Raw genomic sequence first — 16,168 nt, 5'->3', positions numbered from 1 at the left:
TCATGATCAGAAAGGTGGGGATCCAAGTAGCCTCCACTGGAATTGTTCAAGAAAACATTACTGTTGTTATAATTCAGAGAACAGAGAGTTAAGATTAGGAAACCACCACCACCAGCATTACCATCATCACCTGACACTTGAATGCTGCAGTGGAAAACTTAACACCTCCACAACTGTCTTAGCAGTAGAAATGTGAAGATGACTTCTACTTCTCTTCAGCCTTCCAAATCTCACATGAATATGTCTAATTGGCAAAAACAACTATCCAGCCCAAATCCTAGCGGGGAAGAAGTCAGAACAATGTTGTCTATTATTTTTAATACTATTTAAAAATAGTTTTAGACTTACAGAAAAATCACAAAGATAGTACAGACAGTTCCTGTGTACCTTGCACCCAATTTTCCCAGTTGTTATCAACATACATTGCTATGGGACATTACTCACAACTAATGAATCAATATTGATACACTATTATTATCTAGTGTTCATACTTTATTTAAATTTCCTTAGTTCTTATGTAATATCCTTTTTCTGTCCTGGGATCCCATCCAGGATACCATATTACATTCAGTTGTTACATCTCTTTAGGCTCCTTTGGCCTGTGACAGATTCTCTGACTTTTCTTTTCTTTTTTCATTTTTCTTTCTTTTTTTTTTTTTTGACCTTGAGAGTTTTAATAAATGCTGGTCTAATACTGTGTAGATTATCCTTCAATTTGAGTTTGTATTAGATATTTCTCATGGTTAGACAGTAGTCATAGGTTTTGGGGAGGAAGAGCCCAGAGATGAAATGCCATTCTCATCACGTCGTATCAGTGGTGCATGCTATCAACATGACTTATTACTTTGATTTTGGCCTTGATCGCCTGTCTCAGGTAATGTTTTTCAGGGTTCTCCTTGAGGCTGGAGTATCTACAGAAATTATTTGAATTCTTCTGCAGGAGAGATTTGTTTTTTTGCCTATGTTTTATAAATTAATCAGTCATTTATTTATACTGGTATGGACTCATGGATAATTACTATATACCTTGGGCTATATACCAATATTTTATTTTATTGCTCACATTATTTGAGTGTTGCCTCTTAGGTGTTTTCAGTTGGCTATTGTGTCCCTTTGATGTACACCCAAAATTGTGAGGTTTTTTAGCACTTCCTATCTTTCTGACCCTAAGAGAGGCTCCAGGTTCATCTTGTATATTTACTTTCTCAGTCAAAGAATCAGGAATGTCTCCAAGGAGCCCCAGTTCTTTTCATTATTTTATTATAATTTGACAATTTATAATGTGTATATTTATGGGGTACAAAGTGATATTATGATTTATGAATATAATGCGGAATAATTAAATCAAGGTAGTTAACATATCCATCACCTCAAATACTTAACATTTTGTGTGGCTGTGACATTTGAAATGTATTGTCATAGCAATTTTGAAATGTGCAATACTCTATTATTAACCATACTGTGCAATAGATCTCAAAAATGAAACAAAACAAACATCTATTCCTTCTGTCTGAGATTTTGTATTCCCTGACCATCATCTCCTTATTTCCCCCACCCCACTGCCTCTGTAACTACCATTCTACTCTTTGCTTTTGTGATTTTGATTGTTTTAGAATCTGCATATAAATGAGAACATGTTATTTGCCTGTCTCTGCTTCATGTATTTCATTTAACATAATGTTCTCTAATTCCATCCATGTTACTACAAATAAGATAATTTCCTTCTTTTTAAAGCTAAATTGTAATCCATTGTGTATATATACACCACATTTTTTATCTATTCATCTGTTGATAGACACTTACGTTAATTCCATATGTTGGCTACTGTAAGTATTACTGCAATTTATGTGGGAGTGCAGACATCTCCACAGCAAACCGATTTAAAATCTTTCAGGTAAATACCCAGAGGTGAGACTTCTGAATCATAGTTTTTTTGAGGAACCTCCATATAGTTTCACATAATGGCTATACTAATTTAAATTTCCACCAACAGTGTACAAGGGTCCTCTTTTCTCCACATTCTCACTGAAACTTATTTTTGGCCTTTTTGATACTAGTGATACTGACAGGTGTGAGATGCTATCTCATTGTAGTTTTAATTTGTATTTACCTAATGATTAGTAATGTTGAACATTTTTTCATATATTTATTTGTCATTTGTATGTCTTCTTTTGAGAAATGTCTGTTCAGGACTCTTACTCGTTTCCTTAAATGATTTTTTTTGTGTGTTTTTTTGCTATTGAGTTGTTTGAGATCCTTATATATTTTGGATATTAGCCCTTTATCAAATGTATGGTTTGCAAATATTCTGTCCCAATTCATAGGTTATATTTGCACACTGTTAGTTGTTTCCTTTTCTGTGCAGAAACTTTTCAGTTTTATGTAATCCATTTGTCTAGTTTTTTCTTTTGTTGCCTATGCTTTTGAAGTCAAATAAAAAAATATATTGTCCACGGCAATGTCATGTAGTTTTTCTCCTATTTTTTTCTAGTAGTTATACAATTTTTACTCTTATGTTCAAGTCTGTAACCCTTTTTGAGTTGATTTTTGTAGATTGTGTGACATAAGGGTTCAAATTTGTTTTTTTCAATGTGGATATCCAGTTTTCCCAGAACCATTTAAAAAAGAAACTGTCCTTTCCCCATTGCATATTCTTGGTACATTTGTCAAAGATCAATTGGTCATGCAGGCACGGGTTTATTTCTGACCTCTCTATTCTGTTCCATTGGTTGATCAGACTTTTTTTCTTTTTTGCCAGTACCATGTTGTTTTAATTGCTATAACTTTGTAGTATAGTTTGAAATCAGGTATTGTTATATGTTTAGCTTTGTTCTGTTTGCTCGCAATTGCTTTTAGTATTCAGGGATTTTTTTATTGTTTCATACAAATTTTAGGATCTTTTTTCTATTTCTATTAAAAAAAGACATTAAAATTATGATAGGGAGCTCATTAAATCTGTAGATCTCTTTGGGGAATATGGAAAATTTAGCAATATTAATTCTTCTAATCCATGAACATGGGATGTCTTTTTTATTTATTTGTGTACTCTTTGTGTTAGTTTTAACAGTATTTTGGTGGAGTCTTAAGGGTCTTTTGTATATAAGATCACATTGTCAGTAAACAGTGACAATTTCACTTTTTCCTTTTCTATTTGGATGCCTTGTATTTATTTACCTAATCTGGCAATGACTTCCAATGCTATGTTGAATAGAAGTGGCAAGAGTGGGCATCCTTGTCTTGTTCCAGATCTTAGAGGAAAGGCTTTGAATTTTTACTGTTGTGTACGTTAGTTGTGGGCTTTTCATATAAAGCCTTTATTTTGTTGTGGTATATCCCTTCTATACCTAATTTGGTGAGAGTTTTTGTCATGAAAGAATGTTGAATTTTGTCAAATGCTTTTCCTGAATTAATGAGATGATCACACATTTTTTTGTCCTTTGTTCTGTTAATATAATGTATCACATTTACTGATTTGCATATGTTGAAGCATCCTTGCATCCCAGTGATAAATCCCGCATGATCATGGTAGGTGATCTTTTTAATATATACTTGTAATGTGTTGTTAAATTTGGTTTGCTGGTATCGTATTTAGAATTTTTGAATCTATATTTATCAAGGATATTGGCCTATATTTTTCCTTTCTTAAATTGTCCTTGTCTGGCTTTGGTATCAGGGTAATTCTTGCCTCATAAGAAGTGTTTGGAAGTATCTCCTTCTCTTCAATTATATACTAGAGTATGAGAAGAATTGGTACTCATTCTTTTTAAAAATGTTTGGTAGAATTCAGCAGTGAATCCATCAGGTTCTGGGCTTCTCCTTGACAGAATACTTTTTATTATTGCCTCATGCATTATTAGTCTGTTCAGATTTTCTGTTTCTTCATGATTTAGTCCAAGGAGGGTATATGTGTCTAGGAATTTAAAGTTTTCCAGATTATCCACTTTATTGCTGTATAATTGTTCATAGCAGTCTCTTATGAGCCTCAGAATTTCTGTAATGTCAGTTGTAATGTCTCCTCTTTCATTTCTGGTTTTACTCATTTGGGTATTCTTTCTTTTTTCTTAGTCTAGCTAAAGGTTTGTTGATTTTCTTTATCTTAAAAAAAAAACAATTCTTAGCTTTACTTCTACTGTTCTTTCAGTCTGTTTCATTTACTTCTATTAACTTTATTCTTTTTCTTACTTCTGTTAACTTTGAACTTAGTACATTCTTTTTCTAGTTTCTTGAGCTGTAATGTTAAGGTGTTTGAGATATTTATTCTTTTTTGATGTAAGTGTTTATTTGCTATAAACCATTCTCTTAGAATTGCTTTTGCTACGCCCCATAGTTTTGGTGTGCTGTGTTTTCAATTTTATTTATCTCAAATAATTTTTTATTTTTCCTTTTAATTTCTGCATTGACCCATTATTTTTTCAGAATCATGTTGTTTTATATTCTTGCATTTGTAAATTTTCCTAAGTAACTTCTGTTATTGATTTCTAGTATTAATAACATTGTGGTTGAAAAAGATACTTGGTAAAATTTCAATTTTCTTAAATTTTCTTAGGCTTGCTTTGTGCTCTAACATGTAATCTAATCTGAAGAGTATTCTGACTGCTCTTGAGAATAATATGTATTCTGTAGCTGTGAGATGGAATGTTGTGTATATGCCTGTTAAGTCTATTTGTTCTAAAGTGTTGTTCAATTCTATTGTTTCCTTATTAATTTTCTGTCTAGATGGTCTATTCATTGTTGAAATTGGGGCAAGTGTATTTCAATTTATCTCTCAGATTTTTTTTTTTTTTTGCTCTTTTTAATTTTTTTTTTATTTTAACATTTACTTGTTCATATTTGTGGGGTACAGTGTGTTGTTTCAATACATGCATATACTTCACAATGATTCACTTAGGATGGATAGCATAGTTTTGTGTTCATTAGCCCACCACTTCTCTTCCCACCCACCCTCTTCCCCTCCTGATCTCTGGTAATCATTACTCTAGTCTCTACTTCTATGAGAATTACTCTTTTTAGATTCCACATATGAGGGAGATCAAGTAGTATTTGTCTTTCTGTGCCTGACTTACTTCACTTAACATAATGGTTTTCAGTTCCATCTATGTTGCTGCAAGTGAAAAGATATCACTTGTTTTTATAGATGACTAGCACTCCATTGTGTATATATATACCACATCTTTTTTTTATCCTTTCATTCATTAATGGACATTTAAGTTGATTTCATCTCTTGGCTATTGTGAATAGCATTTCAAGGAATATGGGAGTGCAGGTGTCTTTTTGATATATTAATTTCATTTCCCTTAGGTATATGCCCAGTAGTGGGATGTCTGGATTATAAGGGAGATTTATTTTTAGTTAGCTGGGAAACCCCCATATTGTTTTCCACAATGGCTGTACGAATTTTCATTTCCACCAACAATGTAGGAGGGTTCCCATTTCTTCACATCCTCACCAGCATTTATTATTTTTTGTCCTGTTGATAATTTTAACTGGGGTGAAATTATATCTCTTAGTGGCTTTTATTTGCAATTCCCTGATGATTAGAGATTTCAAGCATTTTTTCATGTGCTTGTTCGTCATTTGTATGTATTCTTTTGAGGAATGTCTGCTCAGGTCCTTTGCCCATTTCTTAGTTGGGTTATTTGTTTTTTGCTGTTGAGTTGTTTGAGTTCCTTATATATTCTTTTCAGATCTTTTAATATTTGTTTTATATATTTAGATGCTCCAATATTGGGTATATATATATTTACAATTGTTATATCCTCCTGATGGATTAACCCTTTTATTTTTATATAACGTCTTTGTCTCTCCTTGGAATTTTTGACTTAAGTTCTATTTTTCTGATATAAGTATAACTACTCCTCCTCTTCTTTGGTTTCCATTTATATGGAATATCTTTTTCTATTCCTTCATTTTCAGTCTATGTGTTTCCTTAAAAGTGAGATGAATCTCTTCTAAGCAGCTTATACTTGGGTATTGATTTTTTAATCCATTTAGTCTCTTTATTTTTTTTATAATTGAATAATTTAATTTGTTTACCCTCAAGGTAATTACTGATAGGTAAGGACTTATTGCTGCCATTGTGTTAGCTGTTTTCTCATTGTTTTATGGGTAATTATTCTTTCTTTTTCTCTTGCTGTCTTCCATTGTGGTTTTATGGTTTTCTGTAGTGGCATGCTTTGAATCCTATTTTTGTTTTGTGCTTCTACTAACTATTTTTGCTTTGTAATTACCATGCAGTGTACTTATAACATCTTACACTTACCACAGCCTATTTCAAGTTGATGACAACTAACTTTGGTTACATAAAACTACCCCACACTTTTACTTTTCCCTCCACATTTTATATTTTTGATGTAAGAATTTACATTATTTTGTAATGTTTATTCGTTGGCAATTTGTTTTAGCTATACTTGTTATTTTTTTATTATTATTGATTGTACATACCTGTGGTATACAGCGTTAAATATCCATACCTGTGGCCAATATGTGATGCTCAAACTAGGGTAATTAGTATCTTTTACATTATACAATGTAATAATTTTTTGTGACCCTTTAGCAGTTCCTCACTAACCCTCTTTCCATCTGGTGTTGTGCTGATTTGGGGAAGGGTGAGGGGTGGTTCAGTCAGGATTCAGACAATTCTTACCCTTCTAATTCAGATTTTATTCATTTTTGTGGGCAACGTGGGTGTTTCAGGTTTATTTCCAAGTATTGGGGTTTTCAAAAGAATGTTCTGGTCTGTGGATAGCTTCTAGTTAAACTTTCTGTAGGAATATATCAAACTAAAAAGCTTCTGCACAGCAAAAGAAACAATTAACACAGTTAAAAGACAACCAACAGAGTGGGAGAAAACATTTGCAAAATATACATCTTACAAAGGTTTAACATCCAGAATATACAAGGAACTGAAACAACTTTACAAGAAAAAAAAAAAAAGTAACCCAATTAAAAAATGGGCAAAAGAGCTAAATAGGCAATTCTCAAAGGAAGATATACAAATGGCTAGCAGACACATGAAAAAATGCTCAACATCACTCCACATTTGGGAAATGCAAATCAAAACCACACTGAGATATCATCTCATCCCAGTTAGGATGGTTAATATCCAAAAGACCGTGAATGATAAATGCTGGTGTGGTTGCGGAGAAAAAGGAACTCTCATAAATTGTTGGTGGGACTGCAATATGGTGCAGCCCTTATGGAAAATGGTGTGGAGGTTCCTCAAACAATTTCAGATAGATCTACCATACGAGTCAGCTATCCCACTGCTGGGAATATACCCAGAGGAATGGAAATCATCAAGTCGAAGGTATGCCTCTTCTCCAACGTTCATTGCAGTACTCTTTACAATAGCTAAGAGTTGGAACCAGCCCAAATGTCCATCATCAGATGAGTGGATATGGAAAATGTGGTACATCTACACAATGGAATACTACTCTGCTATAAAAAAGAATAAAATACTGCCATTTGCAGCAACATGGATGGACCTAGAGAAAAATTATATTAAGTGAAACAAGTCAGGCACAAAAAGAGAAATATCACGTTCTCACTTATTTGTGGGAGCTAAAAGTAAATAAATAAATACACAAACAACCTGGTGGGGGAGAGGGAAGAAGACACAACAGTTGCAATTCCTTGAAGTTGATACAACAAGCAAACAGAAAGGACATTGTTGGGAGGGAGTGGGGAGAGGGTGGAGGGAGGGAGGTTTCAGTGATACGCTATGATAATCAACCATATTGTATATTGACAAAATAAAATAAATTTTAAAAAATTTAAAAAATATACTTTCTGTAGGGAGGTCAGTGGAGCCGACGACTTCCTATTCTGCCATCTTGCTGATATTTTAAGCTCCCAATTCTTTTTATTGAAGAATAGCATTAGACATTAATGTCTCTGTGTTAAGTGCAGTAGTCGCTACTGGTGTGTATTGCTTCAAAGCCCTCTTAGCTGACAGAACAAGGAAATATGTGTTTGTGTGTATGTGTACATTTGTGTATATAAACATATCTGCAAATATTTGTATGTGTAACTATCTGTATCCATATTAAGATAAACAGAGCCATTTACTTATTTGTCAAATTATAGTACATGTATGTAGTCGTTTCAGAATTGTTAATTCATACCTCTGTAAGAAACAACTTTACCACATGGAGTACAGTGCTTCTATGCAGTTCATTTTATCTTCAGTTTTAGTCTCCATTAATTTCCAAAGTTACCTATGTCAGCGACTCTTTTCCCACCCCCTTCAGTTAGTTTATTATATGCATTTGTGATATGTGTAGGTACTTTTGTTAAAGACTGCATTTGATTCTGAAGTCCCCTCAACTTTTAATTAAAATTTTAAAAATTACTTACATTAAGGTTTGCAACGTTGTGCCTTAAGAGTTTATAAGCTTTGACAAGTGCATAGTATCATATATGCACCTTTACTTACCACTGAGATTTACTCTGCCTTAAAAAATCTCCTGTGTTTCCTCTTGTCATATATTTCTTCTTCCTTCCCTGGCAACTACTAAATTCTTTTCTCTTTCTATAGTTTTACCTTTCTCAGAATGCCATATAAATGGAATCATATAGTATGGAGAATTTTCAGACTGTATCTTTTCACTTAGAGATACACGTTTAAGATTCAGCCATGTTCTTTTTTAAAAATTTATTTTATTTATTGAGTCAAAATCGATTATACATATTTTTGGGATTGAACATTGAGATATGTTGATTAAATCAATATTACTAGCATATATATTGTTACAAATCATAATTATTCTTTATGCCCCTTGTCCAACCTCTCCTCTTCCCCCATTCCCTCCACCTCCCCCCTCTAATTGCCCTAGATTTCTTCTCTCCTTCTGAAACTCTGTTAACTTGTTGCCTAGATGACCTGTCCAATGCTGAGAGATGTGATCAGGTCCCCCAATATTATCATAGAGCAGATGCTTCTTCTGTCGCTCTGAAATGGGTTTTGTGGAAAGAGACAGCCTCTTCTTTTCTTTGTCTCTACTGGTGACTCGTGTGAATGCACTCCAGTGGATGGCGGACCATCTGCATGGTGACTGTGGTGTCTAGCCGCTTTTGCAGCAGCCATGGTTATTGTGGTGGCTGTGGTGGGCCACCCACGTGGAGGTGCTGTTTTTGGCATGCTCCTTGGCAGTGGTGGTATGCCCAGTTGTGGGATGTGTTTGGTCCCCTCTCCATGCCTCTGTTTCCTGGGCAGGCCCCAAGGCACTTGGCACCATGTGCCTGGTTGTGGGAGAGGGGCCCTATCCCCTTCTCCATGTCCCGGATCCCTAGGAGGGCCCTGAGGTACTGGTGCAGTGTGCCTGGTTGTGGGAGGAAGGTCCAGTCCCCTTCTGCATGCCTCTGGGCCAGGCGGGCCCTGAGGTGCTGGCATGGTGTGCCTGGTTGTGGGAGAGAAATCCAGTCCCCTTCTCCATGCCCTGGGTCCCTGGGTGGGCTTTGAGGTGCTGGCATGGTGTGCCTGGTTGTGGGAGTTTGGTCCATTCCTCGACTCCATACCCCACGTCCCTGGGCAGGCCCCAAGGCACTGGCTCAGTGTGCCTGGTTGTGGGAGAGAGGTCCAGTCCCCTTCTCCTTGCCTCGGGTCCCTGGGCAGGCCCCAAGTTGCTGGCATGGTGTACCTGGTTGTGGGAGGGTGGTCCAGTCCCCTTCTCCATGCCCTGGGATCATAGGTGGGTCCTGAGGTGCTGGCATGTTGTGCCTGGTTGTGGGAAGGTGGTCTGGTCCCCGACTCCATACCCTGGGTCCCTGGGTGAGCCCCAAGGCACTGGCTCAGTATGCCTGGTTGTGGGAGGGTGGTCTGATCCCCTTCTCCATGCCCTGAGTTGCTGGGTGGGGCCCTAGGTGCTGGTGGCGCAGTGTGCCTGGTTGTGGGAGAGAGGTCCATTCCCCTTCTCTATACCTCAGGTCCCCAGGTGGGCCCTGAAGTTCTGGCTCAGTGGGCCTGGTTGTGGGAGAGAGGTCCAGTCCCCTTTTCCTTGCCTCGGGTCCCCGGGCAGGCCCCAAGGTGCAAGATTCAGCCATGTTTTTTATGTGAATTAATAGTTTATTCCCTTTTATTACTGAATCGTATTCTAATGCATAGATGTACCACAGTTTGCTTATCCATTCACCTATTAAAGGGCATCCTGGTTGCTTCCAATTTTTGGTCATAATGAACAAAGCTGCTATTAACAGGAAGCTTTTGTGTTCAGTTTTTGTGAGAAGTTTTCAGTTCACTGGGGTGAAAACATAGGAGTGAAATTGTTGAATCATATGGTAAAATTATTGTATCTTTATAAGAAACTGCCAATTTTTATTCCAATGTGACTTTACCACTTTACGCTTCAACCAGCAATAACTTGGCGTTCCTGTAGCTCTACATTCTTCTCAGCAACTGCTAACTGTCAATTTTTGGATTTAAGTAAGTCAGGTAGATAATGGCATCCCATTGTTGTGTGTAGTTTATTTTTAACTTTCCAGCCTCTGAAGTGTAGGAAAGCACACTAGAAAGAGGTTGGAATGGATGCTGAGTGCCAATAGACTGTATCTACAACAGGTGTCCTGAGTTGATTTAGGCTACAAATATAGCAAGTGGGGCAGCTATTTACCACAGTTGACATTTTCTATAAGACTGGTACTAATATTAATCAATGTGCATAGAGAAAAATCTCTCAGATGGAAATAAAAGTCCAAACACCATAGAGAAAAACCAGTATGAGAAAAACACCCCCATTTAATCTAAGTTAAAAAGTACTAACTAAGCACCTGCTATCCACAAGATATTGTGTTAGCCACTGCAGAAAATTCAATAATGACTGTGAAACAATTCTAGTCCTTTAAGAAGTATATACATTTCGCCATTTTCAGGAATACTTGCTTTATAAACTTCTTGTCTTCACTCTATTTGGTTAGATATCCCTCCTCTATGTACCCAGAGCATATTAAACTATAATTTAATACATACATAGCACTCTAAAGAACATGAGCAGTCCTAGATTTAAGTCCAGATGCCATGGCTTATAAGAGCTGTGATTTCGCATGTTTTTAACTTTTATGGATTTATGTTTTGTCATTTTAAAAAATGTGAATAATATTACACTATGTTTACTGTATTTAAATGTGTGTTTACTGTGTATAATTTATTTAAAGTAAATAGTATACAGTACGAGCTTAGTAAAGCTAGCAATTAGTAATATCTGTTATGGAGATTTACCTAGTAGACAAAAACTCTAGTAGCTGTCATGGAGTCAGACACATGGGGCAAGAGTGGTTCAGAAAACGCAAAGACCACATCTAGTAATAATTATCAAGTACAGTTTTATAGAGTAATTGGGATATGATCTGGGCCATGAGATATGGATAGAATTTCAGCGGGTGGAGTCTGAGAGGGTGACGTTCTGTAAAGAAGTAGTCTCTCTAACAGAACACTCTTTTGCATAGGGGTAGGAGGCTGAACAGTGAGGTTTCCACTGTGTTTTGACAAGAAATGTTTCTTGTTAATTTTTACTTTTACAAACCACCCAATTGATGGCATAATACATAGTACACCAGAAACAAATATAACCAAAGATTCTTTAAGAAAGGAAGGAAGTATCACATGCCTAAAATCTTGAAATATAAAAGGTCAAGATCTGGCTTCAGGAATTATTCTATACTTATAATCCAGTATTTAAGATGTTTCCAACTATAAGTCATCCCTCATTATTTGCCTCTCAAGGCGCATTGTTTTCAGATGTTGCCTTCTTTACTGCTCTGAAACTTTCATACAAGATTCTTTCCCAGAAACTTTAGACAATTTTGGAAAGTTGCAGACAGAGAAAGCCCCACCCCACCGCCACCACAGAAGTCAGCCAACTACTCACAGTATTGAATTCCCAAGACAGTAAGAAGCTCCAGATGTTGTTTGCAGGAATTCACCCAAAGTACTCACCAGCGTAAATGACATGGCTTCCTTTTAATTAATCTGGAATAATTTGAAAATAATCTCTATTTTGGGGGCTCACATGTTGAAACCAATCTGGAAAAGAAGTCTGGTGTCATACAGTAGTTACTACCCTAAAATTTACCTGAAGTAGTCCTGATTCAGGAGCATACATGAAGCTATTTATTTAATCCATCTTCTTTCTTTGCATCTTAATTACATTTGCCAAAATCTGCCAACAAATTCCAACCACATGACTGCCAAAGCTGCAGCTGGAAAACATATGCTTCTTTTGGATTCACCTCTGAGCAACCCCTTTATAATAAAAATCCATTGCTTCACTTACTTTTACCTACAGTTTCAATAGTCCAATGACAGTCCTCAAATTATAAAATCACTAGGGACACGTTTGATATACAGTTGTGGCTTTAAATAAAATGCTCTAATAGTTTTCGTGGACCAAATATTAAAAGTTACTTTTCCCTTAAAGGGAAATTTTAATTAACAACCGGAATACAATCTGAAAAATGAATCCTTAAGCAATTTCATAATTGTGCAAACATCATAGTGTATTCTTACACCAACCAAGATGGTGTAGCCTACTACACACCTAGAATCTTATCAATTCACCATCATATCTGCAGTCTATTGTTGAACAAAAGTTTGTTATGAAGTGCATGACTGTACTTACATATATACTTTATATATGTGCAAGGAATATATATATATATATATATATATATATATATATATATATATATATTTATAAAACAAGGAATTGACTCATAGGATTATAGAGGCTGATAAGCCTCAAGATCTGCAGTTGGCGAGATAAAAACCCAGGAGAGACAATGATATATTTCCAATCCAAATCTGAGGCCTGAGAACAAGAGCCAAAAGTATATCAGTCCGAGTCTGAGTTTCATGGCAGGAGAAGACTGATGTCCCAGCTTGAGACAGAATCATTTTTTACTCAGCCTTTGTGTTCTACTGAGGCCTTCAATGAATTTGATGAGGCCCACCACATTAGGGAGTGCAATCAGCTTTACTCCGTCTACAGATTCATATATTAATCTAATCTAGAAGCACCCTCACAGACACACCCAGAAATAGTTTATCCAAATATCTGGGCACTCTGTTGCTCACATAAAATTAACCATCCCAGTCACACTTCAGAAAAAAAAAAAATAAGAGCATTTGTTTTCTTTTTCTTCTCTTACCAAGTCACTCAATAAATTAATAACTCAGTTATCAGGTGTCACTGCATCTTATACCTGATACTCTTAGGAATGCTTCTCTACGTGAAAAACCCTTACCTTTCCCTATTCCTGTCTGCCCATATTGACAAATGACACTGCTTAGTGAATTGGAAGTTGGGGTCAAAAAGACTACTAGTTTTAACTCGTGTTTTTCCCTGTTTAAAATGGTCTAGCTTATAGAAATCTACCTGTGACGATTAGGTCTGAATGAAAAGTTGAACTTTTGAAAGGTAAACAATGACCCATTAAGTGATTTGCAACTGAAAGGGTTTAGTAAAGGTTTTCCATGCTATCTTCCCACTGCTAATCACACAGGGATTGCCTGTTTTGGATTGTGCCAAAATAGCACTCATGTTGTAATTGTTTTTTTGAAATCTGAGGCATTAGGCACAACAAGACAAAAAAAAAGAAAAAAAAAAAAACGAGAACAATTCACTGATGGCAGACAATTTTATTAGCAAGAGACCAGATTTAATAAAATTGTACTAAATTGGACTCATTCACCTAATTTTTGGGGGGTGGGCAGCAACTCCAGTATGCATTATTACACAGTGAGACACTATACAGGAGAGGAAGTGGAATGCATGAACACTTTGTGGGTTAGATAAACATTAGCCCTCAAAAATCCTCCACTTGGTTCAAGAAAAGATAACTAGCTCCTGACTGGATTTTGTTAAATTATGTTATGTGTAATAAAGGAGACAAACATTTGTTGAGCAGCTGCAGGGTCTGTCAGGAAATCTTGAAATGCTGTCTCATTTAATGCCCTCAACAACAACGTAAGGTAAATATAATAATCATAATTTTGTTAGAGAATGATCCCATGTTGGCATGACTCCAAAGTGAGGGTATTTGTGTGTGTGTGTGTGTGTGTTTGTGTGTATACATGTGAGCGTGTCTGTTTAATTTTTTTCCCAAATATTACTCTCCTTAGTTGACTAACTATAAAGCCCTTATTGAGTTTTCTTCCCAACTACCTGCATTCAAAACAACTAATTCAGTTTTGTGAATGTCGTATTTGGACTGTGCTTCTCTTATTTTTATGTGACTCCTGGTTGTCCTTCAGTAGTTGGAAGACAGAAAATGAAGCATTGGAGAAGAAAGTTTTAAATTATCAGACTCTGTCAGATTCAATATTCACCACCTCATGAATCCCATATTTGATACCAATCTGCTTGTCAGTCACTCTTGCAAAATATTAAGATAGTAGATTCCAAAACATGTTAGCAACTGTTAGCTTAAAACATGATAAAAAGGAAGTATGCAAAACAACTCAGTGGAGACATTTTAATGCATTTCTGTTACAAAACATCTGTTGAATTCCTCCTAAAACTCTTGTTAGTATAAGAGGGGAGGAGGTCAACACCCAACATCCTTTTTTCTCATCTGAATTCAAAACAAAAGAAATGTAGACATACGGGTCACACAGGTGAATACAGCACCTATAAAACTCTATTGTAGGGTATGGCTTAGATCTGGGCAAATAAATTACTTTTTAACCCTTCCTCGAATTGAACTCTACTTGAATTTACTTGAATTAAATTTAGTCCTTCCCTGAATTAAGCTGTAGGCTTCCTCCCTCGGAGAAAGAGCTTACATCAATAAATTTGTCCCAGGACAAAGAACAGATAAGCATATATGATTTGGGGGGCGACTTACACCTCAGAGAAATTATAGTGGGAGAACGCTTATTTATTTGCTTAAACAAATCAATTATATAAATAACTCAGTGAGAAGTGAGGGGTGGAAGAAGCTGAGGAAAGATTGGAGTATTAAGAGAGAAGTCCTTTCACATGTAAACATGAAAAATTGGAAAACGTGTTTCCACATAACTGTATTTTTCCAGACATTGTCATAAGGAATGATAAGTTCAACGCTTTTGATTTTGTTTTGCTTTCTGTAGTGTGGGTAGGCCCTTATGAAAAATGACCTTTGCCTTTTTTTTTTCAATTGTGTGTGTGTGTGTGTGTGTGTGTGCATTTGAGGAATAAAAGTGAAAAGGGACAAGATATAAAATGGAAGTCTTTGATACTATTCTCTTTCCTATTTATGCTGTTATGTCCTCTGAAAAGTATCAGGTTACTGGAATATTACCATAATTCAAAATTTTGGGCTCCATTGCACCAACTCCAGAGCCAGTGTCCTGAGCATTTGCTCTGGATGTGTCAGATATTGCTGACTAAAAGATAGTACCAAAGTATCAAAAGTATCAAATCACTTGTGCTAAAGTTGTGACTTTTTGAAAGCAGTCCATTTTCTCTAGGTCTTCAATCCTTGTAATTCTATGAAAGGTACTTTCAAACTTCCTAGAGCGTTTCAAACTCATATCCCTTCCTAGTTTTGAGCTTCTTCACTTCTGGCTCCTCCCACTAATTACACGCATCCCCCACCATCCATACTCCCATTACAAGACACACACACACACACACACACACACACACACACACACACACACACACACACACACCCCATATGCATTCAGGCTATTGTGAAAGGATCTTCTATATTCCATTCTATATGAAGAGTGCTTCACATCTTTGCCTTAAATAAAAATACGAATATGTTTTTTCTTTCTGGACAGTGTTTATTTCTGAATGCACTAATGAAAGAGTCTACTTATTTTTCTGTATCAAGGAGTAAGGAAGGGCGCTGACATTCTTTAATTGTCTCAGGGCTACTTATAAGTTAAGAGTCTATTAATTTACCACTACTTTAAAGGCTTATTTTCTTTTGAGGCTATATGGCTCTGTAATTTTATATTTCTCACTATCTTTTTAATTTATTCCTGGACACTCCCATGCATGCACTTAATTTTGCAAAATCTGGTTAACAGCCCTTATCTTCAGTGAATTATTGCCATATTCCTAGACAATGACACCCAGGAATTTAGTATATCCAATATTGAAATACCTCAATTTATTACATTCTCTAATGCTAATGAACCTCGCTTCCCATCCACTTCAGATTATCTAACCAAAGTTACACTCTC

Source organism: Cynocephalus volans, chromosome X, assembly GCF_027409185.1.
Source record: "Cynocephalus volans isolate mCynVol1 chromosome X, mCynVol1.pri, whole genome shotgun sequence".
Classification (NCBI taxonomy): Eukaryota; Metazoa; Chordata; class Mammalia; order Dermoptera; family Cynocephalidae; genus Cynocephalus; species Cynocephalus volans.
This window is presented reverse-complemented; position numbering follows the sequence as displayed.